The sequence below is a fragment of the Acanthopagrus latus genome, chromosome 22 (assembly GCF_904848185.1).
Source record: "Acanthopagrus latus isolate v.2019 chromosome 22, fAcaLat1.1, whole genome shotgun sequence".
NCBI lineage: Eukaryota > Metazoa > Chordata > Actinopteri > Spariformes > Sparidae > Acanthopagrus > Acanthopagrus latus.
In genome coordinates this window covers 13,905,987-13,932,795 of record NC_051060.1, presented here as the reverse complement: position 1 = coordinate 13,932,795, position 26,809 = coordinate 13,905,987, and the positions used below count along the sequence as shown (strand labels likewise).

General features: G+C 45.7%; 2 long non-coding RNA genes across 2 annotated transcripts; one reads left to right on the top strand and one right to left on the bottom strand.

Annotated features, from left to right (window-relative positions):
- Positions 1-638: 638 nt before the first annotated feature.
- LOC119012618 lies at positions 639-1,950 on the bottom strand. Its single transcript, XR_005072534.1, has 2 exons — positions 1,680-1,950; positions 639-1,387 (listed from the first exon to the last, which is right to left on the bottom strand). It is a non-coding gene; the product is annotated as an uncharacterized LOC119012618 (long non-coding RNA).
- LOC119012617 lies at positions 1,275-26,809 on the top strand. Its single transcript, XR_005072533.1, has 3 exons — positions 1,275-1,408; positions 3,871-4,046; positions 24,712-26,809. It is a non-coding gene; the product is annotated as an uncharacterized LOC119012617 (long non-coding RNA).

Sequence of the window (26,809 nt, the reverse complement as noted above, 5' to 3'; positions counted from 1 at the left end):
CAAGTGTACTGTTTTTTAAGAAGCTTTTCAGTTGTGTACATTTTAAAACTTGGTACAAATGTTGACTTGGACTCAAAGATGAACTGGGTAGATTTTGGTTGCCAAAGGTCAGAGGTCGAGTTCACTTTGACTTCACAAAAACGCATTTTTGGCCTTTACCCAAGATTTTATACAACAACTACAATACAGTTTTACATATAAATGTCTAAGAGGATTAAATGGTGAAGTTATGGTATTTCTTATACAAAAGGTCAGAGGTTAATGCACTGTGGAATCATGACCTCACGTTTGAGGTCCGAAGAGGTAGAAGGACAAATCTGAAAAAATTTTCCAAATTTATGAAGCGGCACTGTGCATCTTCTTCCCTTCATCTCCTAACCCACTGGATCTATCATTGACCCTTTGTGAGGGGCCCTGACACCTCACTTGACTTAATTACCTAACTGTACATGAAATGTTTAAAACTTTAAGCCGAGGATACTTACTCTGGTTAAAAAATCTTATTAGTTCTTCCACCACTGTGAAAAAAGGTGTTTATTTTTTTCCCTTGCAGTCTATATCATTTGTTTTTTTAAAATACCTAAAAATTGTATTTATTTTCATGTTTTGATAGTAAATAAACATTGCAAGCCTCTGGGTTTTAATTTTTATGTTTTTATTGTAAAAAACTGCGTTTCAGGTTGTTTGTTCTTGTATTTCTAAGTCTCAGCAGGGCAGGAGGTCACACACTACACTACTACAGCCTGCAGAGACAGCCCGTGGGGGGCGCTAGAGACCACTTCTAGAGATAAACAGCAGCATATTAATTGAGCAAGTAAATAAGTCATTAACTAAGTAAATGACATTTCCTATTAGCCAACAGGCTATCATGTAGTTAGCTCACAAACCTAATGATGCCTGTTGTTTGAGACGTAGCTGATCAAAGCAGGAGTAAAATGACAACACAGTGATCTATTATATTAATCCCGTGTAATCCTGCTAACCAGGCCAGGATATGAAATAGGAAATGAGGCACACATGCGGTTTTCGGAAACCTAGCCGAGGTTGTCAAAACAGCCGCACACAGTCCAGCCTCGTGTCTCCCCACCGAGCCGGGCGTCGCGGCGGACAATGACCTGTGTTCCCCGGGCACAAAGTGCTCTCTGTGTCGGCCGAAAGCTCCCCCGCTTTAATGGAGGCGATTGGCCGTGTTCAGCACAGCACGTCCGCCGCCGTGTGTGTGATTAATCACCGTGTTAAAAAACGCTGGAGGAGCCGAGCGTCCCCGAGGTGGAGTGAGAGAGGGCGGCGGGCCGACAGGGACCCCGGGCAGCCACGACGCCCCGGGTCAGCATCCGTCGGTAGCAAATGAAAGAGTTGTGGGGGGAAAAGTCATCATCCGTCACATCTGGTTGACATTAAGGCAGAGGTGAGATACAGTGAGGAGGACAAGTCCGACTTACTTTTCATGAGCTCCCCTGTTCATGTCTGACAGAAACATTAAGTCAAGAGGTTAGCATAACGGACATGCTAATTTTCAACATATCCCAGGCCAGGCTCAGTATGAAGGTTTGATAGATAGTAGTATGCTAGCTTAACTAATACCCCCTTTACACTGGTCAAAAATCAACAATGGGAATTGGAAACCTCCCATTTACATAGAACCTGTAGTAGAGAGATAAGTTAGGGGTTTTTATCACCTCGGCTCTGCTCGGCTTTGGTCTAAACCCGGATGAACACGCTAAATTCCGTGGTGCTGAGTGATGACCGTTGTGGTGCTAGGCCTAAACGATTAAGGAATACTTGATGCTGTCTATGAAGGACGTTTTATTACTGAACACATTGTTGGAGGTGAAGCCCCGTTTGTTCCTATGAAAGCTGCACAGAGGTGTTCTGAAGGCAGTAAAGCTGAACGGTTTAGGGCCCAGCTAACTTCAGAGAGCATTCAACCCGGAAATAAGTTTTTGCACTTCCGGTTTACTCATCTCAAAGTTAATGGGGGTTTTTTAATGGGTTTTCAGTTATATGCCTGAAATATGGTCTGTTTTTACCAGAGCCTTAAAATAATTACAAATTTTGCTCTATAACATGAAATATATCATTAAATGTCCCATGACTGTTGACGGTTGCTAAGAAGTGGCTAAATGAGACTATAAAGGTTGTCACAGACGATCAACAACCCCTCAATCGATTACAAAAGTAGTTTGTGATTAATTTAACGTAATTCTTTGAGTTGACAACTAATCAATTAATCGCTCCAGCTTAATTGTTAAAGTGTTTAGTTTCAGATTAACAGTTGTTGGGACAGTTTCCCCCCCCAGTTAATAGAAAAACAACAACAAAGTAATCAGTAATGAAAGCCCTACTTGCGGCCATCCGCCATATGTTAATTATGGATATGGATATGGATAAGCATTTCCCCCTCCTAGATTGTTTCACTTTAAAAAGTTTTTAAGGGGCCAAAAAAGTCAAAGTATTCAGTAATTCACAAAAGTTGCCAAAAGCCAGAAAACTAAATGTAATTTGATGCAACGGAAATTGTTATTAATTTTTTTCTTGTGAACCCTCAGATTTATCTTGGGAGCCTTTAGAGTTGGGAACCCCTCTCTGCACATATGCCTTTTGGCTCCGCTCATAACTTGCGTTCATTGCAGCTCAACACTAAAGTTCAGGCAGATACAACTGTTCCTAAATGTGCGCCATAAACGCAGCAGTGAGCCCATATGCTTCCTTTGTTTCTTGGTAGCAGGCCGTGGTCCCTTCATAACTCTTGTCGCTCTAAATCAAAGATAAATAATGAGCTTTCCCAGGGAAGCGCTGGGAAGTGGAAGAATTTGGGGGCTGATCTGCCATTGCTAAATGTTAAGTGGCTGGTATTGTGCCTCAGCATGGGGCACAGGAAACATGGATGTGAATGCAAGAGCTCTTGGGCTGCGTGTTAAATGAAAATGTCACAGTGATAAAGAGCGCACCTTCCGCACCCGGGAGTGTGTGAGCCAATGCGTGTGCATGTGTGCGAGATGGGTCGGAAGTATACTCGGGAGGCACGCTGTAAATCCACACCATGAGCTGCAGATAGCTGGTCACACAGGCACACATTGCACACACACACTTGGATCTATTCCTAGAAGCAGCGCGCTTTCCAGGAGTTTATATTTAATGGTGCTCCAGTAATGTGAAGTCACACATCGGGACCTAGCAGATATAGTATATATACACCAGTATAAATTTCTGCGCCTATTAAAAGCACGTAAAACTCACACTGAATAAAATAAAACCAACTTCAGCGGCCCTCTGGGAACCTATAGCGGCCCGAGCTGGAGGTGTTGTCTGAAATGAGCCTGTGCAGCCGAGCGCTGGGAAACAGAACAGCTTCTGTGAAGGGATACGCAGTGAGAGGCAGACATCCAACATGTAAAAATCACCCAGGGCAAGAAGGGGAATGACCAAACCATGATGCCTGGGCTATTGAATTTACCTCACGTAATGTAGCATGAATGAAGCCCTTAAAGGTATCAGTTTCCAGTCAATAAACAGGGGAATCGGACGCATGGTTCAGCCGGAGTTGAACATGTGGGACCAGTCACACACATACACACAGACACATACACACATACACATATGTAGCGCCTCGGTCATCCAGTCAGGATACTACTGTGTACATTAAACTCACTGTTCAACTTAACAAATCAAACCCCTAGCTATATGTTAATGTCAAGGCGGGCTTCTCCGGCCTGGTAACACAAAACTAACCAAACAGAGCTCTCCCCAGATACAGTAGTGGTCAAAAATGGTGTTTGACAGTCACAATTTGTGTCCACTTTTGTTTCAAGGGGGTGAATGCCTGTGTATAATCAAAACTGTTTGATATTTTTTTCTTCTTCCACGCAGCCGTGCCTGATGGCTCCCGCTGTTGGAGTGTCTGAGGCTTTGATGGCGGCTCTGTGTCGTGTGGCGTTGGCGTCCGCGCTGTGCCAGGCGGCGTGTGTGGTCAACGGGCGACTGGGAAGCTGTAGGGGAGAGACGAGAGGGCTGCGGGTCAAGGCAGAAGCCCCCTTTCGGTTCAAGTAAGCGCCTCACCATGTATCTGTTCAGTGTCCGCTGTTCATTTCTCTCCGCCTTTATGTTTCTGTCTGGATCGCTGCCTGACCTTGAATAACTTTTACATACAGTACGCATGGCATGTGTCTCTTTTATGATCTTCTGCATCCTGCAAAGACATATTTTAATCGACGCCCACGCCCCCCCCCCACACACACTTACACCTCATCTTTCTCCCCTCCCTCCCCTTGTGGCCTAGGGGCATATGGTTTGGCTGGGCAAGAGATAAGAGAGATGTGTCAGCCTGTGGTACTGAACAAACACATCTTTCATTTCCCCCCTTTCTTCTCTTCTCCTTTGACTCTTCTTCCCGGCCTCTCTCCTCTCTCCTCTCTCCTCTCCTCTCCTCTCTCCTCTCTCCTCTCCTCTCCTCTCCTCTCCTCTCCTCTCCCGGTCTGCTCACCTCTTTCGTCTCTGTGACGGCTGGGTACAATTAGGAGCAAAGAGTCTTTCGTCTTTTTCACGGCGAGAGACGTTGTTATATTTGCGGGTGATGGAGAGGGGAAGCGAGGGAGAGAATGGGCTTCAGATGCTCTCCAGGAGTGAAGGCGAGGGGGGAAATGAAGCGGCCGAAGGAGAAGAGACAGATCTCCTCACGGTGAATGAAAGGCCCTCTTTCCACTCTTTCCTCTCTGGTAGGGCACATCAGAGGCATGCGCTCCTCTCCTTTATGGAGGGAAAAGTGGTTTCCACCAAATTCTGCTTCCATTTATCTTTTGCTCGCTCGCACACACACTCGTCTGCACGCGCTCACATTTGTACGGCACATGCACGCTCATGCACATACTGTACACAGGCTGGATTTGCTTTGATTCCTGATTGCTTTGGTTTCTGTGGCGGCTTGATCAGGTTACTGTTCAAACTACGTGCCAAGCCAGCGTGTGTGTGTGTGTGTTGGTCTGAGACTCTGTGTGTAGAAGTGTGATGATGGATCTTCAGCCAGTGGTGGGAATAGCACAGTTTCAGCTGCTATTATTAGCCCTCTGTTCCACAGGCCTGATTTTTTTTTTTTTCCCCCCCTGTCTCCTGTCTGACACCAGCGTTTCATTATTATCTGGCTCCTGCGCAGGAAGGGCTACGCTATTGCAGCTAGCAACAGGGAGGACAGCCCCGCTTTCATTCCAGCAAGTCTTTTTATAGGCTCCGCTACTCCAGCATACATAGTGTTACTTAGTCAGTATGTCAAGGACTCGAGGTAAAATAGTTCCAAGAGCCAGGCGACACACTTTCATTGTGCGCTGCAGTACTCGCGCCAGCACACAGTTGGCAGACGCACCCTTGACCGGTGAGTATTTCAAGGGCGATCCTCGCATTTCACACTTCAATCATGTGAACACACAGCCTCAATGACGAATACATACACACATGTGCATAGCACACAGTCCGCGACCCCCCACCTGACTATCAGCTCACAAAGTGTCTTCCATTACAGATAAGTGCAGCAGTGATATTGACAGGGTCATGGTGGACCACAGCTGACTTGACCTTTGGGACAACTATCCATTTGACCAGCCAGATGGTCGGAGGGAGAGAGAGAGGGTTGACTTCTTAGCAGGCTCATTTCCATGAAAAACACGTTCTTTAAAACCAATTACACTTACTGTAAGACATGATTAGAAATGCTGTGGAGGCTACAGGAAGGAAATGGTTGTGCAGATCTTCGTAATGAAAGGTCTTTTGTCTGCTGCTGGGGGGGAAAAAAGTATAAATAAACACAATTTCAGGGATTGTAGAGGACGCCAGCACGGCAGCGAGTGAAGGTCAAAGGAATTTCCTTGTCAATCACTAATGTGTGTGTTTATGTTTGAAAGTGTGCATGTGCAGTTATGTACATGGATGTTTTGATTGCATGTGAGTCGTACGACTCTGAACAAAAATAAACTTCCAGTGAAAAGTTGTCCGTCACAGGCACATCTTACTGTAGCCCCTCGTTTCCCCTGTGTTTAATTTCTGACCTGAGACCAGGGAGATGTTAGTTTAGCAATGTTCTAGATGTGTCCCTCGAGCACTCCGAAAACCGACCTGGGACAAGAGGACTGTGAGTTTTGGGATCTTGTGTGACGGGTCCTTTGTGGTTTTTAGCTCTGACCTTGGATCAGTGCAAGTTCAGAAGTTCAGGCTGTGTGTAGGAAATGAACTCTGAAACTGTCTCAAAATCGTGAGGATTAAAAGATAGATTTTTGTTAGTGTGCCTTTGAACTTTTTCAAGCATTACTTTTCATTTTCATTTTTCATTCTTATTATAAATCAATGTATAATTCCTGTCTAAATATAGTGTGTATGTGATAATGTCTCAATTTGTTTCTCCCTGGTGGGGCATGTGGGTCTTTCTTTGTTTAGCGCTCACACACAGTCACACACACACACACACACACACACACACACACACCCTCTCATTTAGAGGATGTGAGCTGTTAGCCACAGTTTCCCTGTGTCATCTCATCGGCCTTGATTTCTGGTGTGAATTTATGTGAAATAGTAGCAGGAATAACAGCAGGAAAGAATCTGTAGGGAACCGTATTTCCTCTTCCTGTTACAGTACCAAGCTTTTATTGTTCCAGCAGAAAGCAGAGGAGGTGGTGACGGTGGTGTTGGGGTTCAGTTAAATCCTGGACCCGCTGGTCATGTCGCTCACGAGGTGCCGCAGCGTGAGGATCTGATGCTGGGTAATGGGCTGAAACGGCTCACTGTAAATGTCACCGGCCTGCTGGGTGGTCATGTTTGTCAGGTGGGGTATAAACCCAACTGGTGCTGAAAAGGTTTTGGGCCCGGTCCAGAAAACAGTCCTCAGTTGGCCCTCCAGCTTCTTCTGAAAAAGATTATGAGTAGACTGGCCGAGGAAATTGTAGCTTTTGCCGAACTTTATGGTTATTTATATGGGTAACTTGTTTGCAAGCGCTTAGAAGCCATAAGCATCAGTACTTTGGACTTTTGATAAAAACTTTTTAAAGGTTTTAAAAGTTTTCCCTCATCCTCACTTCAGTACAGTTTGTTCAGTTTGTCAAGCAGAAGTCTAAAGTTGCCTTAAAGCTGTATTTAAGATATAATTGCTAACAAAGCATTGATTTCCTGAAAAAGGCATTGAAAGGTGTTAGGTGATGTTATGTGAAATTCATATATGGACCTTTATAAGTTGTTTTAAAATTGGTAATCAGCATTTTATATGCTTGTATCCAGGTCCTGGTTGTGTTTAATGATTCACTGATATAATGAGCATTTATTGTTAAATACTAACAAAATTGGATATAAATGTCAATAATTGACACACTTTATCATCCCTACTGGTTTTCATTGATATTTTTTCACTTTTGGACTAGGGCTCACGCTTTCAACTCTAAATCCAGAATTGATCTAAATGAGCTTTTGAAGGTTCTCAGTCATCCAGCTCATGGTAATTCTATGGTAATTTCATGGTAATGAGCTTCAGCTTCCGATTCCGATTATGGAAATCAAAGCAGGATCGGAGATTCTCACAGTTTTCCTTTTTCTCTCCAACCTCACCTACTTGCAAACATCTGAAGATAAAAACAAAACAAAAACTCAACACAACAAGACTGACTGGTTACCCCGACAGCATCAGAGATGTTGGGTTTATTGATTTGTTTAGGAAGATGGTTTACTCAGTGCCAATTTGAGAAACCACACATTGTAACAATCTGAATTTCTGTCTTTTGTTGTTTACTGCAGAACACCACCAGCATAAAGTCTAGCTGTTGATGTAAAATAAGAATATAAGAATGACAGTTGTCAAGGCATAAAACCAGGGATTTGTTGATCTTTGCAAATCCAGATGCTCTAATCCAACAGTGGCATTGCAGTAAGTGCTGAGAAAGTCAAACCAGATCCTGGATTTGGGGAATCGTGACACCCCTTCTTTGAACAGCCTGGAAAACGGACCTGGGAGTTGCTGGGCTAATCTGTATTTAAATGTAACACATTACAAGGAAGTGGGACGCACATGTTGTCCTTGGTTTGGAAAGCATATCAAAGCTTTGCTAAGAGTTGTTTTTACAGTTTTATCTCTGTATAATCACTTTAGCACTCAAATTAAAGTGTTAAATACAGTTTTGACTCTAAGTAAGTCTGCAGATACCGTACAGAGTACAGGAAATGAAAGTTATCAGCTTGATAAGAAATGGCTTGATGAAAGCGATTTTGGTTTGGTTTTCATTGTACCCACTGTACCATTATCGTGTCTGTGTGGTCTGTTTTCATACTTCTCATTACAAACTGTTGTATCAATCTTATATGTCAGCTGTCTGCGAGTCTTGATCTTATCAGTGCTGCCACACACCCTTTCCCAAATACCACAACCTACGGCCTGTAGCGGAGGGGTCAAAGTTCACCTGTTTCTGATCTGATCCCAGCCTGACCTTTTCTGATGTGATTGACCACTTGCACAAAAGAGCCCCAGTGGCCAGTGGTCACTGAGGTTCTGGGCCATCCGTTAGCCACAGCAGGGGCAGATAGGGGAAAGGTTTCCAGGTCAGGGGGTCAGCGAGATGCCACATGCTCGGTCGTCTGTCACATGGCTCGGCCGTCTCGGATGACAGTGGATGGCTTTGAGAGTGGAGGCCAGTCCCCTTCACGGCCCTCTACTTGCGGATGGATGTGATTCATTCAGGCTATCAGTTCCCCTTGATGAGGACTGCATGTGACTTAGGAGACAGTCCAAACTGGACAGTGTTTTGATGCCATGTGACGGTAGAGCACGGCAATAAAAAAACCAACTGCTTGCAATTCCTTGGCTGGGATTCAGTGTAAATTAGCAGTGACGTGTGTCATTGCCTGGCATACAAAGATATGATTTATTATCTCGTTCCTGAAATCATTTGTAAACAACTGGATGTAAGTGGAAGCAAGTATTTGTATTACACAAGGAGAATTTTAAAAAATATGAGCCTGAATACACAAATATATCTTTTTCAGACCTTTTTTCCAGTGTCAGTCACACACACTCACACACACACTCACACATACACATACAAGCATACACACACAAAGACAGATATATATGTAGTGGAGGTGACCCTGTCCAGACGGGATATAGGGCTCAGTTGCATGGCAAAGCGCCGTTGTTAGTGCTGAGGAGGTGAAATGTGAGCCGGCTCACTGTCCTGGATCGATGGACTCGCCTCTGCTGCTGTCCCGGGAGTCTGCTCGCTCTCTATCACTGTCACCGCTCCCCGTCTCTGTCTCTTCCTCCCTTTCTACGCTCCCAGTCTTTTTCTCTTCTCAGCTTCATTCATTCTAATCTGTACTTCTCTTTCTGTGTTTACCTACAGTACATCTCCTTCAGTGTTTCCAAAGCAAGCAATTACACTGCTTGTGACACAACACAAACACATAGTACACACTATTAACAAACACCACTCAAATAATAATTTCTCCTCTTTCCAGATCCGGCCCAATCTCTCGTCCCCACCTCCTCTCTTCTTCTTGTCTTACCCCCTTGTCTCTATTTTTTTCCTTCTGCTACTCTACTCTCATCGTTTGTATTCCTCTCCTATCGATCCATTGCGGAAACAACTGGTCTGCCTTCCTGCTGCTCAGGAGGAATGGGACTGAGACGCTTTTTCATTCATATGAATTCAACTAGTGTGTGCGGACATCATGACTGGCATACAAGAAGTTGTCTGGGGAGACATGCTGCATCACATACTGTAATCAAGTGTGTGTGTGTGTGTGTGTGTAAACATGTTTAAGATAGAGAAATGGACAAAATGATTGTGTGTAAGTGTGTTCTTTAACGTGCATGTGTGTCTGAGTTTGTGTTGCGTGTGTGTGTGTTTGTTAATTTCTTTGTTTGCTCTAGTACTTCGGTCTTTTGTTAGGAGCAGTTTTAGATGAAGACGTATTTTAAAAAGTGAGGACACATTAATACTTTATTTAAGTTTGAACTTTGCTCTTTGTAGTTTTGGCCATCATTCATACTAGCAGCCATTGTTTTTTAATGACATCTTTTGCTAAAAATAGGTGAGCCGCACCAAGAATCGCAAGCACCCAGATGACCATTCAACCCCAAGGTTTGCTTTTTTGGATTAGGCTGTAGTCCGTCTGTAGTCACCACTCTCTGGTCTGACAACACAGTAATAGCCCTTGTGTGTGTGCATGTTTGTGTGTGTGTGTGTGTGTGTGTGTGTGTGTGTGTGTGTGTGTGTGTGTGTGTGTGTGGCGATACGCACGGCAACATTCCCTTCATTATCACTTGGGGAGCACTCTGCCCCAGCGCAGCCATGACTGCGACCCTGTGTTTCGAGTCCAATATGAGAAGAAGGAGAATTCCAGCCAGGAGGATTTTCCTGTAAACGTCCTCCTCTGGGTGAGAGCCATCAATCCGCCTCTGGCAGCATTCCGCCCGGAAACAAGGATCAGATCCAGTCAAAACAGGCCAGTGTTTGGTTTCCACCGCAGAACATGGTTGGGCGCCAGTGGCGAGACCCTTACTGTGAGTGTGTGTGTGTGAGAAAGGGAGAACCTCTGGTCTCCTGTCCACAGGTGAGTAGCTAACCCCTGCTACCTAATTTGTTAATTTTCCCGGAAGTGAAGAAAACCTCGACAACCTTGCTCTCTTAATGGAACGATGCTTTCATCTCTCAATGCTCTAATTGCCTGCCAGTGCCAGTCACTGGGCGGCACGTACACATGGAGGATGCCTGGTCTTCTCAACACATGTTACTGTGCTTTGTAATGAGTTGAAAACTCCCATCTGTAGCTCACTCTCTGTTCTCCTTTCTTCTCTGGGTCAGAGAATACAAGCCATTAATCATCACCTGGGTGTGTGACAGCCAGCGTTTGATTGGAGGTTTGATCCCGGCTCTTTGACAGCTTTCTCTCTCTGGCTGGTGTTGCTAGAGGGGTAAAGGCAGGGAGGCAGGGTGGCGGGGGGGGCGTGAAAGGGGGGTTGAACACACATCACAGGAAGCATAATTGGCCGTGAGTGAGCGCTTACTGGATCAGCAGCGAGCTCCCTGACTGAGCGGTGTGTGTCAGCCTCTTTGGACCCCCTCCAAGCAGCCAGGGATATTTTTAATTTACCTCCGACATCAGGCCTCAGGAATGTCCCACCCCCCCCACTCGCCCCACCTATAGATACCATACTCCAAGCCCCTCGCCCCCTCTCCCTTTCATTCACTCTTGCTCTGCTTCCCATTATCTTTATTTGAAATGCAGATCTATATTGACTCATCAGAAACACATGTGAGCGACACACGTGCACATGTGCAGGATAGTGCATACGTAGATGCGTGCAAGCACACAAACACACACCCTTATGCTCACAAATTCACTTACTTTCAGTTTGAAAGCCGATATGTGGGTTCACTGTAAAATGGGCCCAAGGTGCACTCCGGAAATACCTGGAAGTAGAGCCAGGATGCATGTTGTTTCATCCTGCGCTGCCAGGTCGCCAGAGTTCAGACTTTCTTCACAGGCATACCTCTCTGATTGATCTGGATCGGAACCAAGGAATGGTTCTGCCCTCAGGTACAGTAGATCGACTTGGTTACTAATGCGCAACTAGGTTGGCTCTGGTCGGACGCCTGCTGAAGGGGGCCCTGCTGATCAAGCACAGGCCTGCCCTGGCTTCTACCCCAGTCTTTAGTTTGACGACAGCAACTGGAGGTTATAATGGCTCCCTTGGTTTCGTTTTTGCCACGTGACGTTCTCTTGGAATCTCAACAAAGCAACGGTACCATGATGTAAACAGCCCTGTCTGGGTCTAAAGCAAGGCCCCAATACCACTACTTTTGAAATACTTGTTCTTGTAACAGGAAGTGTTTCTCCCCCACTAATTATGCCCTCGGGAAACCTGGCTTCTAGGAACCAACTAGTTGCACTCATACATAAACATTGAACTTGACTCAGAAATGCCCTTTTTGGAAGCTGAAAGTTGCAAGAAGTCAGACTTCAGCTTTGATAGTTACGGTACGTGTTTGCACTTTGAGAAACATGATAATATGAGTGTTAAACTGACACTGTGTTGACAGGGCTGCCTTGCTAAAGGGAGGGCTGAGAACATTTTGAGGATCAAAAGGTGAGGAAAGGCTTACATTTTCCTAGAATCCCACCTCCAAGGTTACAGGGAGGTGAGCTTCGGCAGGGTTCACTGCCAAGGTCTGGACGTATGTGTGCATGTGTGTGTGCTCCCCGGCTCTGTCTTTATGAACGTCCACCTGAGGAGAGGCTGTTTCCGCTGTCACGGTAAATTCCTTTGCAGCTCTCACAGTGTCAGCCCCGGCAGCGGGCTGTCTTTGGGGTGGTCGTACTCAAGAGGCCCCCTGTTTCATAGCTCCTCAGGTCGCCCCCTGCCATGCCTGCCTAAAATAAAGAGCTTCTCTGTCTTTGTGCTCTGGAAACATCAGTGGTATACTTCGGCCAAGTAGCTTGTGTTTCAACAGCCAACAGAGACATTGATCATAACTCTGGACACACTGAAAAACAATGTTTTAAGTCATCTTAAAGGTCTAGTTAGTAAGAAAGTTGAGGAGTTTCATTTCAAACTCCGAAATCCATTGTTTTGCTTTTATTCTGTTATTTTCAGACTAAAGGTCCAATCTGTAAGATTTCGTCAAACTCAGCTGGTCAAATAACAATGCTTTTGGTTTCCCAGGTCATCAAAAACTGAGAGAGTTTGACAAGATCTTAGAAATTGGATAATTACTCTTAGAGTAAGAGTATAAAGGTGAAAAATTTTGTTATTGGGTTATTAGCATGCTTTATGATCTGAAATAAACATTTATTAGATCTGATTTTGGGGTTAATTTTATCGTATTTTTCCATATCAAAGATAAGTAATCATGACAAGCACAATTTGAATCATTAAACTAGCTTTAGATTAGTGCTTTTGATTGATACAAGTACTTTGTAGAGGGGGGATTTTTTGCAGTGTACCATCAAGGTGCCCTTGAACTAGGTACTTAACCACCAGCTGCTCAGAGTTGCTCACTGGCCAATAAATGAAGACTGGTGGCACTGGACAGCTCCCAGTTGTCAATGCATGGAACTGTGGGAATGTGCCCAAGAGTGCCTCAATTACCTTCCATACATGAATACAGGATAAGCTTGATTGTCACATAATTTCAGCACAAGGCTCGGCGAGTACAGGATTTCATTCGAATTGTGCGCATTGTGCATCAGATTAGAGAGTGATAGTGATCTCCAGCCAATTAGGATTAAAGAAGCAGATAATTGGCGGTCTGCTTTTGTCACCGCGTTCATTATCCTAATCATGTCGGGTGGAGGAGCGACCAACATGCATATGTGTGCAATAAGTGTTTTATTGTTTTTGTGAACTGGACTGTGGAGGGGAATTGAATGTGAATGTGTGATGAGGGAGCGAGGGGGGGGGTTTGCTGTTGGTGGTGGTGGCGATGGTGGAGGAGGAGGAGGAGGCGTGGGCGGGTGCTGTTATCTAATATGTGTTGAAGCTGATTTTTCCACCTGCAGATGTAACAAAGCCAGGCGAGTCAAGCGAGGGAGGGGCCCGCGCAAATTAATTTCCCATCGCTGTTTTCTTTGTCTTTAACCCCTTCTTTTTGTTGCTCGTGCACACTGCACTTCCTCCTGCCCTCAGATCCCCCTCCATCTCCATCCCTTGGCTCTCTCAGTTTAGCCGTCCCTGCCTCCCTCTCTTTCTGCGCCTTTTCTCCCCCAGTCTCTTTGTCCTATACATCAGTGCATGCAGTAATACTATAGATGCATGACGTCACTGTGGCGGTTGCACTCATTACTGTAATAGCCTGGTGCGCTCTGCTTGGGGAGGGGAGGCCAGACGGATTTTACTGCTGTAGTCTGCATAGGTAGTGGATCATCTCCCTTTGTCTCTATCTGTCTCTTTGTCTTGCAGCCTACCTTCCTTTGTTGCCCTGTTTCTGCCTTTTGTCTTTGTCTGTCACATTTCTAAGGCTGTTCCTCTGGTTTTTCCTCACCATCATCCACCCACCCACCAACCACCACCACCTTGGTCCCTTAATCCCTCTACGCCCTGGCTCGCTTACTCTCTCTCCCTTCTTCCTGTCTCTCACGGCAGTTAGTTGAGTGATATGGGGCCTGCTCCTCGCCACATAGTGCACTAATAATGATGACCCTGTGGTCTCATGTGCAGGATGTCTTCCGCCAATAGGACCCCTCTGGGAAGTGTCAGTACCACTCTGTGATGGGGTGTGTGTATATGCGCATATGGTCGCTCATGCGTGTGGGTTTCACTGGTAATGTAATGTAAATATCAATCGCAGCGGAGGAGAAAATGGAAGATCAAAGCCGATGGGATACGGGAGAGTGGACGGCTGCGTCTAAATGTGTCTGGCCTGCAATATCAATGATGAGCCTGAAGTGTTTAGAGACAGAAGACAAATCCTGAGAGCCCCCCCAACCCCAATTCCTCAAATATGAAGTTAATAGACGCAGCTGATGAGAGCATTAGTCAGGCTGCCGTGTTTGAGAGTGGCCACATGCTTCGGGTCTCATCAGGACTGCAACACGGATTCTCATGCATCTGTGCAGGTTTTCCTGTGATATAGAAGTAGGGAGGAAAGCAGTTGAAAAGAAAAATGCGAGTCGAGCCCCTCAACTCTCAACGGGGCAATGAGAGATGATGGGTGGTGACAATACACCCTTCAACGAAAAATGCGCTTCCTCTCCGCTGGCCCTCCACCTCTTGTCCTCGGGCCCCCTCTCACAGCTGTCTGTACCACGGGGCCCTGGCTTGAGAACCTTCGGAGGCTCCGGGACCCCACCACGCCGCCCTCCCCAAACTGAGAGCTGTCACCCTGGGCTGCCTCAACCATTGAGCCCCTCTGCTGGGCCTCTGACCAGGAGCCACGGGAAAGCATAGGGAAACTGTAGAAGTCTTTTCGTATGATGTGGCCTGCAGAACGGTCTTGATATAAAGCAAATGTGACAACAGCAAATTACAGCCGATGAAGGGCACAGAGGCTTGAGGGAAGCTATCACACAGTGGACAGCACAATGACTAGTACAATGCTACTGTCCTGCTGCATTAGCTGTGTCTAATTTTTATTTCGCTTGCTCTCTCCATCTCTCCGTCTCGTTTTTCCCCCTCGCCGCTGTCATTACCGCTGTCATGCTGAATGAAGCTGGAGAATGTCTGTTAACTGGACACATGTGGACACACTGTCAGTTACTGATCTCGTGTGATTTAATATTTGTATTTCATGCGCGCTCTCAATGTTGGATCAAGGTTTTGCTCCACTCCCGCCACGCTGAGACAATTGTTTGTCTGCTATTGATCACAAGCGAGCATAATCAATGCTCGTAGTCTTGCCGGTGTGGTGAAGACGAATCAGTAATTTGAGCATCGCATAAAGAAGACTGACCCCGTCTGCTCCTGCAAAGCGCATTGATCCTGTGGACCAATCAAGCGTTAACGCTGCTGCTCACAGATTGCCGTATAGGATGCCAGTTGCTCGTAATCTCACCGACTTGGCGGAGGTGCAAACGCAGCCCTGGGTGGTCGCCGTGACAGTGTACCAAGGGTTACGTAACCCCCGCTGATGGAGTTGTGATTGGAGACTGATAAGGGCATGTGATCCCTGCAGAGGAATTAACACACGCCTCACTTCATCCCTGATCCTGCTTCCACTCAACATAAAGCAAATTACTACTAACAATCTTCAGGCAGTGGCGGCAGCCCAGGCTTCCAGTGCAACGCGGACAATGCCATTGTTCTCCGGCTCCCTCCCTCCCTTACTCCCCCAACAAATTATAAGTACCCCACTGGGCTCGAAGAAGCCTGTCGGCCTCGATTCCACAAAACTTTACACATCTAAACCGTCTTCTTAGATGGCCGTGAAAAGAAAAATGTTTCTCCTTTTTTGTCTTTACCCTTTTGTCCTCGCGGTCCTTGATTGTCTTCTAATTGATGGGTGCTTTGAGGTTCATATTCATCACTGATTTTCCCATGCCCCTCACGGGCTGTGTGCTGATTGGATGGACAGGGCTCTGGGAAGGTGCTGACACAAACAAACACAAAGCCGACATGACACCTGTGTGAGAAGTAACAAGATTTGAAAGCTGAAAACAAACACACTCAAATTCCAACGCAGGTTCACACAAAGGAGTGAGATTTTTTTTTTAATTTGCTGCTCATAATGCTGTGGCCCCCTATCAAGTACATAATGTCTCACTTGGGATCCAGGCCTATAGAGATGCAAGGAAAGACGCAGGATGCGTGTGTGCTACTTTCTGTATCCTGAAGGTCACCTCAGCACTGAATGTAGCCTGAGAGCAGGTGTGTCTGCAGGAGAGGGGGTGGTACATCGCAAAGTGGAGTGAGATAGAAATGAAGAGTAAGCACAAACAAAGGCACGAGCTCCAGGGGTCAGAGGAGAGTTCATTTTCCATGCATCACATTCATACTTGCAGCTGCAATTGCCTGATGAAACCGCAGCGTTTATTCTTCGTGATCTTACATATATGGAAACACTTTGATGTCCACTTTTTGAATTTTGAAGAACACGCATATGAGGGCGCATATTCATCTCTGAGGGGTTCGAAATGTCTCAGAGGAGCAGCAGCAGAGTGCCGTCGCCCCTCATGAACTCTCCCGGCATGATACTCAGCCTCCATCAGTGTCTTCTTCAGCGTTGTGTAACACCACCCTTAACAGTCTTGGCTCGCCCTTGACTGTCACTCTCATCATCTCCATCACTCCTTAAAAAATGGATATTGAGTGGGAAGCTGTGGCAGAGAAACATGTTAATCTTGCCACTTCAGCACGGCTTTCGAATTATGTGAGCGTCCCCTCTCTGGGTCACCTTGTGTATTCCTGAGAGCCCTTTCGCACGCACGTCAGTGTGAAGAAACAATGCAATTTTGAATGAATTTGCCTCGCAGTTGACTATTTGCATATCTATTTAACTGAGGATGTTCTCATCATATTTCATCGATTAACATATCTCGGAGCCACGTTCAACGAGATTAATTAAAGCCATTTATCTGCTAAAGGTCCTCGCTGTGCCTAGGGACATCACCATTTGTCTTTGTGATGATTACTGTTCGGGGCAGAAAGGAAAGGCTCACTAGTCTTCTCCGGAACGCCGTCTAAAGAAAGGAGTCGCCACTCCGGGAGACAAAGGAGCCGTGGAAGACCCAAGTCCCTGCATATGTGTCGGAGGGATTTAAGGCGCCGACGCCGATGACATTCTGTACATCATCTCACCGAGCGCACTATCCTCGTTGAACCTCCTGTTGTTCGCATCGCTCCCCTCGCTCTTCCCTCTCTCCCTCCTCCCTCCCTCTTTCTCTTGCATAATAGCTGTTGTGGCCGTGAGCTAGTAGCAGCAGCAATGAGCTCACAGCAGCTCACCCCGCCCACCGAGCCCCGGCTGGGTTCAGTCGTTACTGAAAAGCTGCCAGTATTTCATCATCCTCACCGTCTCCCCTCAATGACCCCCGTTTCAGCCATACCACCAGTCGCCTCAGGGTGGCAGTGCAGCCATGCATTTCCCCCCCCCCCCTCGGTCCAGACACATTGTCCTCGATGACTCTGTGTGTGTGTGTGTGTGTGTGTGTGTGTGTCTAACGGCTGGCAGGAACACCAACTGCCTGGAGTCTGCTACGCTCTCTCCTTCTCTCTCTACAACAGTCTGGCACCGGCTAACACCAGTAGACACAAGGGAGAGAGAGAGAGAGAGAGGTAGAGAAGGCGGGAGGGGAAGGAGAGGGACTGCGGAAAAAAAGGAAACAAAAAAAAAAAGGATGGGAGAGAAAATTTAATGCAGAGAGAAGGAGGTGGAGGAGGTAATATATAGAATGATGAAGTAAGTGAGAAAGATGCAGAGAGACACAATAGGATGCTCTGAGACCTTCAGGGGTTTAGGAGAAGGATTTATGAAAAGGAAAGGGACTGGGAAGAAGAAAGACAAAGAAGGAGACAAATATAGAAAAACACAGACAAGAGGCTGATATAAAGACAGATGAGGTGAGAAGACAATAGGAAGAGGGAACAGGAAACAAAGAAAGAAACTAAAGAAGGAGACAGTGATGAGCCTGAATATGAGAGTTTTGTATTTATATATCTGGGCAAAATCCATCTGCAATGCAGAGCACATAAATCTACCAGTCTGACAACAGCTGGCCATGAAGATGACTGTGTGTGTGTGTGTGTGTGTGTGTGTGTGTGTGTGTGTGTGTGTGTGTGTGTGTGTGTGTTTTCATGCACAGGTATGTGTTAGACCCAGAGACTGGTCTGGGCTGTGGTAGGATGGTGGCAGTGCATGTTGTAGTGGGCGTAAAGGGGGCATAAGTGGATGTGTGAGTAGGGAGGAGAGGGGCTCTTAAGTCAGCACCTGTCGCGTGCTGGCCCGGGGGAGGTTTTTTTTTCTGTGTGTGTGTGTACGTGCGTGTGTGTGTGTGGCTGGGGGACTTAGTAGAGGAGGGGGAATAGTAGGAGGAAAAAGTGCTGGAATGAAGCCCAATCCCTCGGGGTTACCCCCCTCCAATGTCGCCCACCAGTCCCCCAAATGATACCTCATCTCTGTCTCTTATATAACCCGATGATCCCGGCCCTCGTTACAAAGGCAGGCACAAGAGGACGACACTGACGGATATGCACAATATGCACGCGCACGCTGCACAGCGCGTAAAAGGTGTTGGAAGTATTGTTCAAGATGTTGGCCGGTGTCCAGAGGAGGATTATGTCACTTCCCTGTTGCTTTCTACTTCAATACAGGGAAATCTAGTTGAGCCCCAACTGTGATAGCACTTCCCCTTCCTTTTGCTGGCACCGCCAGCTGCACATCAACCAGGGATTCAGGCTGGTTGGTAACAGAACATCTTTAAATCCCGGGGAGTGTCTTGCTGAGCACATGCTCTTTCTCGTCACCATCATGTTTTTCTCATCCATACAGTATTTACACACACTTGGGAGCTGCAACTGTAGGTCACTAAACAGCAGCTCCGGGCATTTCAAGGTTTAAGTGCCTTGCTCAAGTAGACCTCAGGGCTTCTAATGAGGAGAAAGTGTGAATTTATTCGCCTAAGCTCCTTTTTTCGTAGTTTAACTTGCTGCTGTTAAACTCTTACTGATTGTTCGTGTTCATATATCATTTTTATGTTCTGGAAGTGCTCGGTAATTTCCTGGAGCAATAAAACCATTTGATTCCACAATGATACGTATCATTTTCAGGCATTCGCCCCATAAAGACTCAAGGATCCCCTATAAAAAAAGCCTTAAAGTGAGCTGTCTGGACACTTTCACTGCGCCGTGACCCTACTGTCGTGACCTTCGACCCGCAGAGTGTACGCACAATGGGGAGCAATGAAACACAAGGGATATGGTAAAGTAGTGGAACTCCCCAAGGTCAATGACTTTATGGGCTGGAGAGAGAAAGAAAAGGGGGGGGGGGGGTGAAAAAAAGAGGAATGACAAAAAGATGAGAGGAAAAGGAAGTGGCAACAGAGGTTGTGCTGGAGAAACAAAAAACAAAAAGCAAAGCAACGTAAAGAAGGTTTTAGCACACAATGGCACATGAACACACATCCCACCGGCTTCTTTCACAGTCTGTAGCCTACTTTTCTATTGTTTTGGCCAAAGCGGCATGAATGAGACCCCCAAAGTAATTATGAAATTCAATTACAATTCCTCGGGGAGCGGCATGGAAATGAGTTCCCCTGTTTCTGTGTTGCCAGGCAGAGAGCAGCACATCGCAGCAGCGAAGTGAAACATCTTTGCTGGGAACAGGCAGCATCGTCACGACAGCTGAGGCATTCACGTGAAGTGGTTGACGTTGAACATGTGATGAAAGCACCCTGTCACCTGTGACAGCCATGACGAGGTCTCTCACACTTCAGGTTCGACTACCCTGAAATAGTCAAGGTGTGGTGAATTTTTTTTCTCCCCTCCAACATCAAACACAAGACTTCCTGTCCGTGGCAGGATCTGATCTGATAATGCAGAGTAGGATTGAGGCTGTGGACTGAATCAAATTTAACGTATTGCAGATTACGAGCCGTCTGATTGACAGATCCTTATGATGTGAAAGCCACTGGGGTCGGAAATAGAAAACACCCAGACTGGACTGCGGTCAACAAGTCATTAATCCTGCCCGGCAAACACACAGATGTGCGACGGACAACACAATCCAATCACGTCTGCGAGCCGTGGAATGCGGTCAGATGCCATAACAATATATGACATCAAAGCCTGTACGGTTGTAAGCTCCAAGGGGTTGAATAACCCCTCAGATTAGTGCTTTGAGTCATGGCAGCCACCCCTGCTCAGGCACCCAGACGTCATAAATGTCCCCAGACACTGAGAGCCAGTGTCGGGCTCGGCCTCGCTGACCCCGAGGTGGACGTCTCTGCGTGGTTGGATATTTAGTTATCCAGCTCCCGAGGTTGGTCTTTGTTTGTGTCACGTTGAGAGTTTAAAGTGCACCGGGGGCTTTGTTTTAGGTGCTGATTTTTGTGACTCCCAAGGCCACGGAGCTGTGTGAATAGGAGCAGCTGTTAGGGTGTGGGTCGACCGTATCTGCCGGTCCTCATGACCTTAAAGAGCTGCAATGTCCTTGAGTGCCATTAATCTATGACAATGGACATAAATTATTATTATTACTATGTTCAGCATCTTTTTTTTCCCAACTCAATATTGATTTATGTAAATATTGCCCCAGTTGAGGCGTCCGGATGGCTCAGACAAACCGAGAATTAATCCCATGTAATTACAGAGTAGTGTCTCTGTATTGTTCTGGTTTCCTTCACTGTGAATTGGCAGATAAATAATGCAATTAAAGGGCACTGCAAAGCATGAGTGGGGGAAAAAAAATCAATTCTTAAAATGCCTTGTCTCTTGAAATGCAGAAATGTCAATAATTGGAAATATGAACCCTCATTTTTGACATTATGATAAACAACAGATGTAAACACATGCGTTGTGTTTATGTTCTAAACAAAAACTCAGTCATTTTGATGGATCACGAGTGGTTTTAATAATAGCAACGTACCTCTCTGTATTCAACTCAAATCGGAAGGTGCCTTGAGATTCACACCCTGACTGAAGAGGCACTTGAACGGTGCAAAACTCCTCCACCATTCAGTTGAGAAATCATCCCTTTTACTTTGAATTGAGTCCTTGACCTTTTGAACGTACTCTTAGATGTGGAATTCATTTATTTTCATTCAAATTATTTCACATTTTTGTGAATTAAGAGTTTTCGGAGCATGGCTTGAGCATCAATACTTGTCTAGTGGCAGTAGTCCCACATCTGGATCTCCATCAAATTCTAATCGTTTGGACAGGCCTTGTTTGACAGAAGGCCTCTTTCACTGCAGTCCTTTCATCATTCACCAGCTTAAGGACAAACAGACAAATGAGAAGAAAAGCTTTTTTGCGACCGAGTGCTGGGCTACATTTAAATGTACTTGTACAAATGTTTACATTGACCGCCGCTGCTCCTGCCGCTACTATAAAGGCTGGTTTGTGTCATCCTGGCAGCTGCTCCCTCTGAACCCGTCCTGTCTGACCCAGACAGGACGTCCGTGCTCCTCTGCTGCCGACAACAGGTGGATGCTTTAACCGAGGACCACCCTATGGAGTAAATACTCATAGGGAGTACGTGCACAAGGCGCGCACACACACCAGACGCACACAAAAGAGGGCTCAGAGTGGAGTTGCTGAATGAAGCAGGTTTAGATGAAAGAAGTTCTTTTTGACATCAGCAGGCTGCTGAGCCTCTGCTGGCAGCTACAGTCGGGGGTTTATGCCAGCGGGGCAGATGCTGAGGCTCCCGCCACCTGATATGGAAGGAAAAGTCTGAAAAGCAAGAGAAAGGGAAAGAGAGGTGAGAAGACAACAGAGGACTGGAGTGATGTGAAATGAGCAAAACGCCACTAAAATTAATGTTATGGTTTTTTTTTGTTTTTTTTTACAGTGGTCCTTTCCTTTCTCTCCTTGACTCTGCCTCTATCACACACACACACACACACACACCACACAGGAACTGCCTCACATTAGTTTAATCCTGCCCCTGAGCATGGGGAGTCATGGTTAGGCTCCCAGGCAGGCGTGACTTATGTTGTGTGCTTCTAATCATATTACAGTCAGCCGTAAGCTGATGTTCTTGGCATGGTCCCTGCTGATATGCATGTTAGACTCAACCCCCCGGCACCTCACCACTGGAGCACTGCACAGGAACGGTGCTGGGAGAAATGGTGGGGATTTTTTTTTTGTTGTATTTTTTTTTTAACAACGGTTGAAATGATAATGCTAGTTTTGTTAATCATTATGTTCCAGAAGCGTGTCTGTAATGGTGAGTTATAGTTTCATCCCTGTGACTGTGTTTGTTCAGTTGTTAGCACCCCATTAACATTTAGTGCAGATTTGGATAAAGGGACCGATCCAGGAATTTCAATTTGCTTTCTTTAACATTGTGAGATTTCAGCATTTTGGATAATTTCTCTGGGGAACTTGAACAAAACTGGCAAACTGTGTTTAGGTGGCTCGGATCCAAAAGGAGACTGTAGGCCTTGGCTGAGGTATACACTCTACTGAGTTCCATTCTAGTTTGTTGATATGCTCCAATGAGAAATAACAAAAAATTAAATGACAGGACCGCCACATTCAGTGAATGACATTTTTATTCACGTTTTTCTTCTATCCACACCCAAAACCGTGACGTCAAAGCAGGTGTTTTACCTTTCACACCTTCTGCGACTTCACTGACGGAGGTTTGACCAGAAGCAAAGATTCAACCCATGAAACGCAGCGTTAACTTAAAGCCTCTGCTACTTCGTTAGATTCCCAGGAACGTTTCCAGGAGCCTTTCTGGAAGCTTTTTCTTCATTACAACCGCAGAAACTTGGCCACAGCTTTGTTTCCAGCGCTGTTTTTCCTGTCTCTCCAAAACCCCTGCTCTTCTTGAGGTAGGATATTCTGATGGCCTGCTGACGACTGGAGTCAGCCATTCTGGATGTTACTGCGTGGTCAATCATAGCAACTTTTATTCCATGCACACTGAAAGATAGGACTGCAGTGATTGAATAAATGTTTTGATTAATCAATAAGTTGTTTGGTCTATAAAATGTCAGAAAATGGTGACAAATTGTGATCAGTGTTTCCCAAAGCCTCATATGACATTGTCATGCATCATGTAGACAGTGAGAATGTACATTTTTAAAGCCTTCAACCTTAAAATTGTGCATGTTTCTGTAGTTTTATGTTTTTTGACTCTTTGAATAGGCTGTTTTTCTACCTAAGCACTTGTTTTTGTCTATTTTACCTGCATAAAGTTAATGTAAATAAGGAAATAGTCAAACTTTAATGAGGATTTGCCCTTGTAGAAAAACATTGACGTGTTCATTTTCAATGATATTGCTATCTAATTTGAACTTGAACCATGTAAGAATACATGATGCAGACCCATTGTGTTTCCAAGCTAATATGGCCAGTTACAGGTCATCTGCATACTTGTTTTTGTATGAAATATTCAGATGAGAAAAATGAATAAATGATTAAGTGTGTTCAAACTCCAACAGATCAATACCAGAAGCCCTGAGAGAGCTTTCAAAAGAGCCCAAAAATTATATCTGTACTCCAAATGGTTCACTTTGGGCTGGACTGGGAATGTTGTTTTTGTGATACTTTAATGCAAATTTCCAGGGATGAGAACAAGTTAATATGGGATTTCTTCGCAATTTTAAATGAGTTACATTAACTTCATGATGCTGACAAGAAATGCGTATACAGGAAATGTACAATATGCAGAGGGAGACAGCTGATAAGCAACAGAGAGAGAAATGAAACTACACCTTTATTTGCCCTTTGTGTTTCAAAGCATTTCCGTGGTAATGCAATAAAAAAACACTCCTTTATCAGTTGGTGAGTCATCATGCCCTCAAACTCCTTTCATATTCCTGCATGTTGCTGTTACGACACTGATTGTCACACAGGACTCAATTACAAAACCAACAAAGCGGCTCTAAAAATTTGCATGAACAAACCGCCAAGTTTGTTATTGGTCCGATTTTTCTAATCAGACATTGATTCACTAAAGAAACTTCCCTACAAAGTTCCTGATTTCACTTCCTGGGACTTTCTCATGTGGCCACCGCGTCACCATGAGCTCGTCGGTTGGAAATCGTTGGACCGGCGAAGGGAAATGTGAGCGGTGAAAGTGAAGTGAACGTCCTCTCCTCCTGAGGGGACTTTTTCCAGGCACTTAAGTCTCCAGGTGATGCAGAAGTGCTCCTCAACGGTTGGCCAGCCTGTTTGCCAAATAAACCCTTCCCTGGATAAACATTAGTGAAAGAAAATTCACACGCGTCCTTCCTGTGTGAGGTGTGTGATTGGTTTATTAGTCTAGCGACGCAGAGATTATGGAGTGGCTGAAATGAAGAGCAGATAGATAAACTACAAACAAATGTTTAATCACATTTAAGGAGCAGAAGAGGAAGGCCTGTGTTGACTTAGCGGCACATAGAGATCTCCTTGTTTGCTGCTCCTTAAGTGAAGTGGAACACGGCAGTTAAACTCTATCAGATGGCTCGAGTGTTTTATAATGTTCAGCAGAAGGCTCTCATCTGCTTCCTACCCCACACAGTTGCATAGGCGTAATGTGTGCGTACACATGCGCGCACACAATAGTATTGATACTATCATCTCATCCTACACAGCCTCTTTGATGGTCTCTGCACGTCCTGTGCATGGTCCCTCTGAGGGAGGAGTTGAGGATGAGGCTTTTCTGCAAGTCACAAAGTGTCTCAGAGCCGTTGCGGTGAAGCTGCCCAGGAGCCAGACTGATTCAGCGCTCCATCGCCGCACACGAGGCATCAATCATCGTCGTCACTGCCTGACAGAAGGGAGGAATTCGCGCACAGGAAGTCAGCTGTGTTGCCGGCGGATGCGGCGCACACTGCGACCGCACGCGCACCCGCCATGTGTACCAGCATCGGTAGCCGAGAGCACACGGCGAACTCCCCGATCCCGCGTCCCGTCCTCAACATCGCAGCACCATGCAAGCTTGACTGACAGGCCGTCTGTTTGTTTTCCTCCTCAAGACGAAGTCCATTTCCTGTGCTCCCTTTGTTTTAGACCCTAGATTAAAAAAAAAAAAAAAAAAAAAAGAGATCTCCCTTTTAAATGCCGTGTTTACATTGTGTGAGCGCTTTGAGGGAAAGCACAAAGCCGCCACACAGTGGGTGGATTATAAACTTGGACTGAGTTTCAAACAGACTGAATTTATAAACACAGAATTCCCCCACACTCAACTCGCGGGTCCCAGCCTGCTAGCATATTACTGTGGATCAAACACAGACGAAGCCTATCCTCGCACTTTGATGCATTTATGTGTGCGTGTGTGTGTGTGTCTGTGCATGCATTGTGTTTGCACTTACTTGTATGCCTTTTTCTCACACGTCTAAGTAGCATGATTGGTCAATTTCGATGTTGTGCTTTTAAATCCATCACATCACCTCGATGTGTGTGTGCGCCGGCATCCTCGGCAGCACCTTGACGGGGTGATCTCCGGTTGCCGTGTTGTACTGAGGCACGCGAGGGGAGACGACCTGGGATCTCCGTGTCCTATCGAAAGACTACAAGTGCCTGAATACCCATTATGTGCCAGCTGTTCAGAATGAGGAGTAATTGCACTGTTGGCATGGGTCCACGTGGGCCCCAGCGCTGCGGCTTCCCTCCACCCCTGGGCACGCTGCCAAGCCCTCCCGCGTACTGCCTCCCTGACCCATCCGCCACCACCTAACGGCACCCCACCCCATATCCAGGCCCACCCCCTACGCCTCAGCGCCCGACCCACATCATCCCCCAAAAACTCTTCCACCCATTACCACCAGCCCTCTGTTCCACATTCCTAGGGGGGCACTGGTTAAATCTAATCCCATAATAAGACACTCAGCTGTCCAGGAAAAGAAAGAGAACTTTCCTCTGGTAAACTCTAGACTTCCTTTTTTCTTTCTCCCCTCCCTTCTTTTCACCCCAAGTGGAGGCAAGATGACACTTTGGGCCCCCTTGGCCAGTTGCCTTTGTCTTTCTTCGGGCTTGATTTATCCTTTCTTCCCTTCTCTCGCTCCCTCATTCCCTCTGTTTTTTTTTTTGTTGTTTTTTTCTGTCAGTGGTATAAGATTGCCTCTGTGTTGGGCCCACGGTCCCTGAACAGACACATGGGAGGGCCACGTTTGCTAAAGGGCCACATGGCTCTGTTGTGCAACACACACACACACACACACACACACGTTCATTTCTAGGCTCCCAACACAGATGTAAGCAATTTATACGTTACATTGCCAAGTCTTTTAACATACTTGTGTCTGCAATTCACTTGGCAAATGACATAGTTGGGACATCATTATCTCGAGTTAAAAGGTGAAATGTAGATTTCATAGGAATTTGTAACTTTTACCCGCATTAACAGCCTGTGTCACATCCATACTTGGTGGAAAAATGGTGCCTCTTCGCTACATGTTAGATTGTACAGATGGGGATTAGGGCCAATGTAAAAAATCAATAATTAAGCATTCACCATTTTTGTATTCCTTTATTTGTCTGCAACCTGTGCAACTTTGGAAATGACACAGAGAGTTGATCAATGAAGAATCGACAAGGATAGACGGACCCTCCACTTACACCTGAATGGACAGACTTCCATCATGCACTATTAATGTTCACGGCTACAACTAAATGTAATTTGAATTGTTGATTAATCTGTTGATAATTTTCTTGATTAATTAAATGTTGGAATATGGTGAAAAAACAATA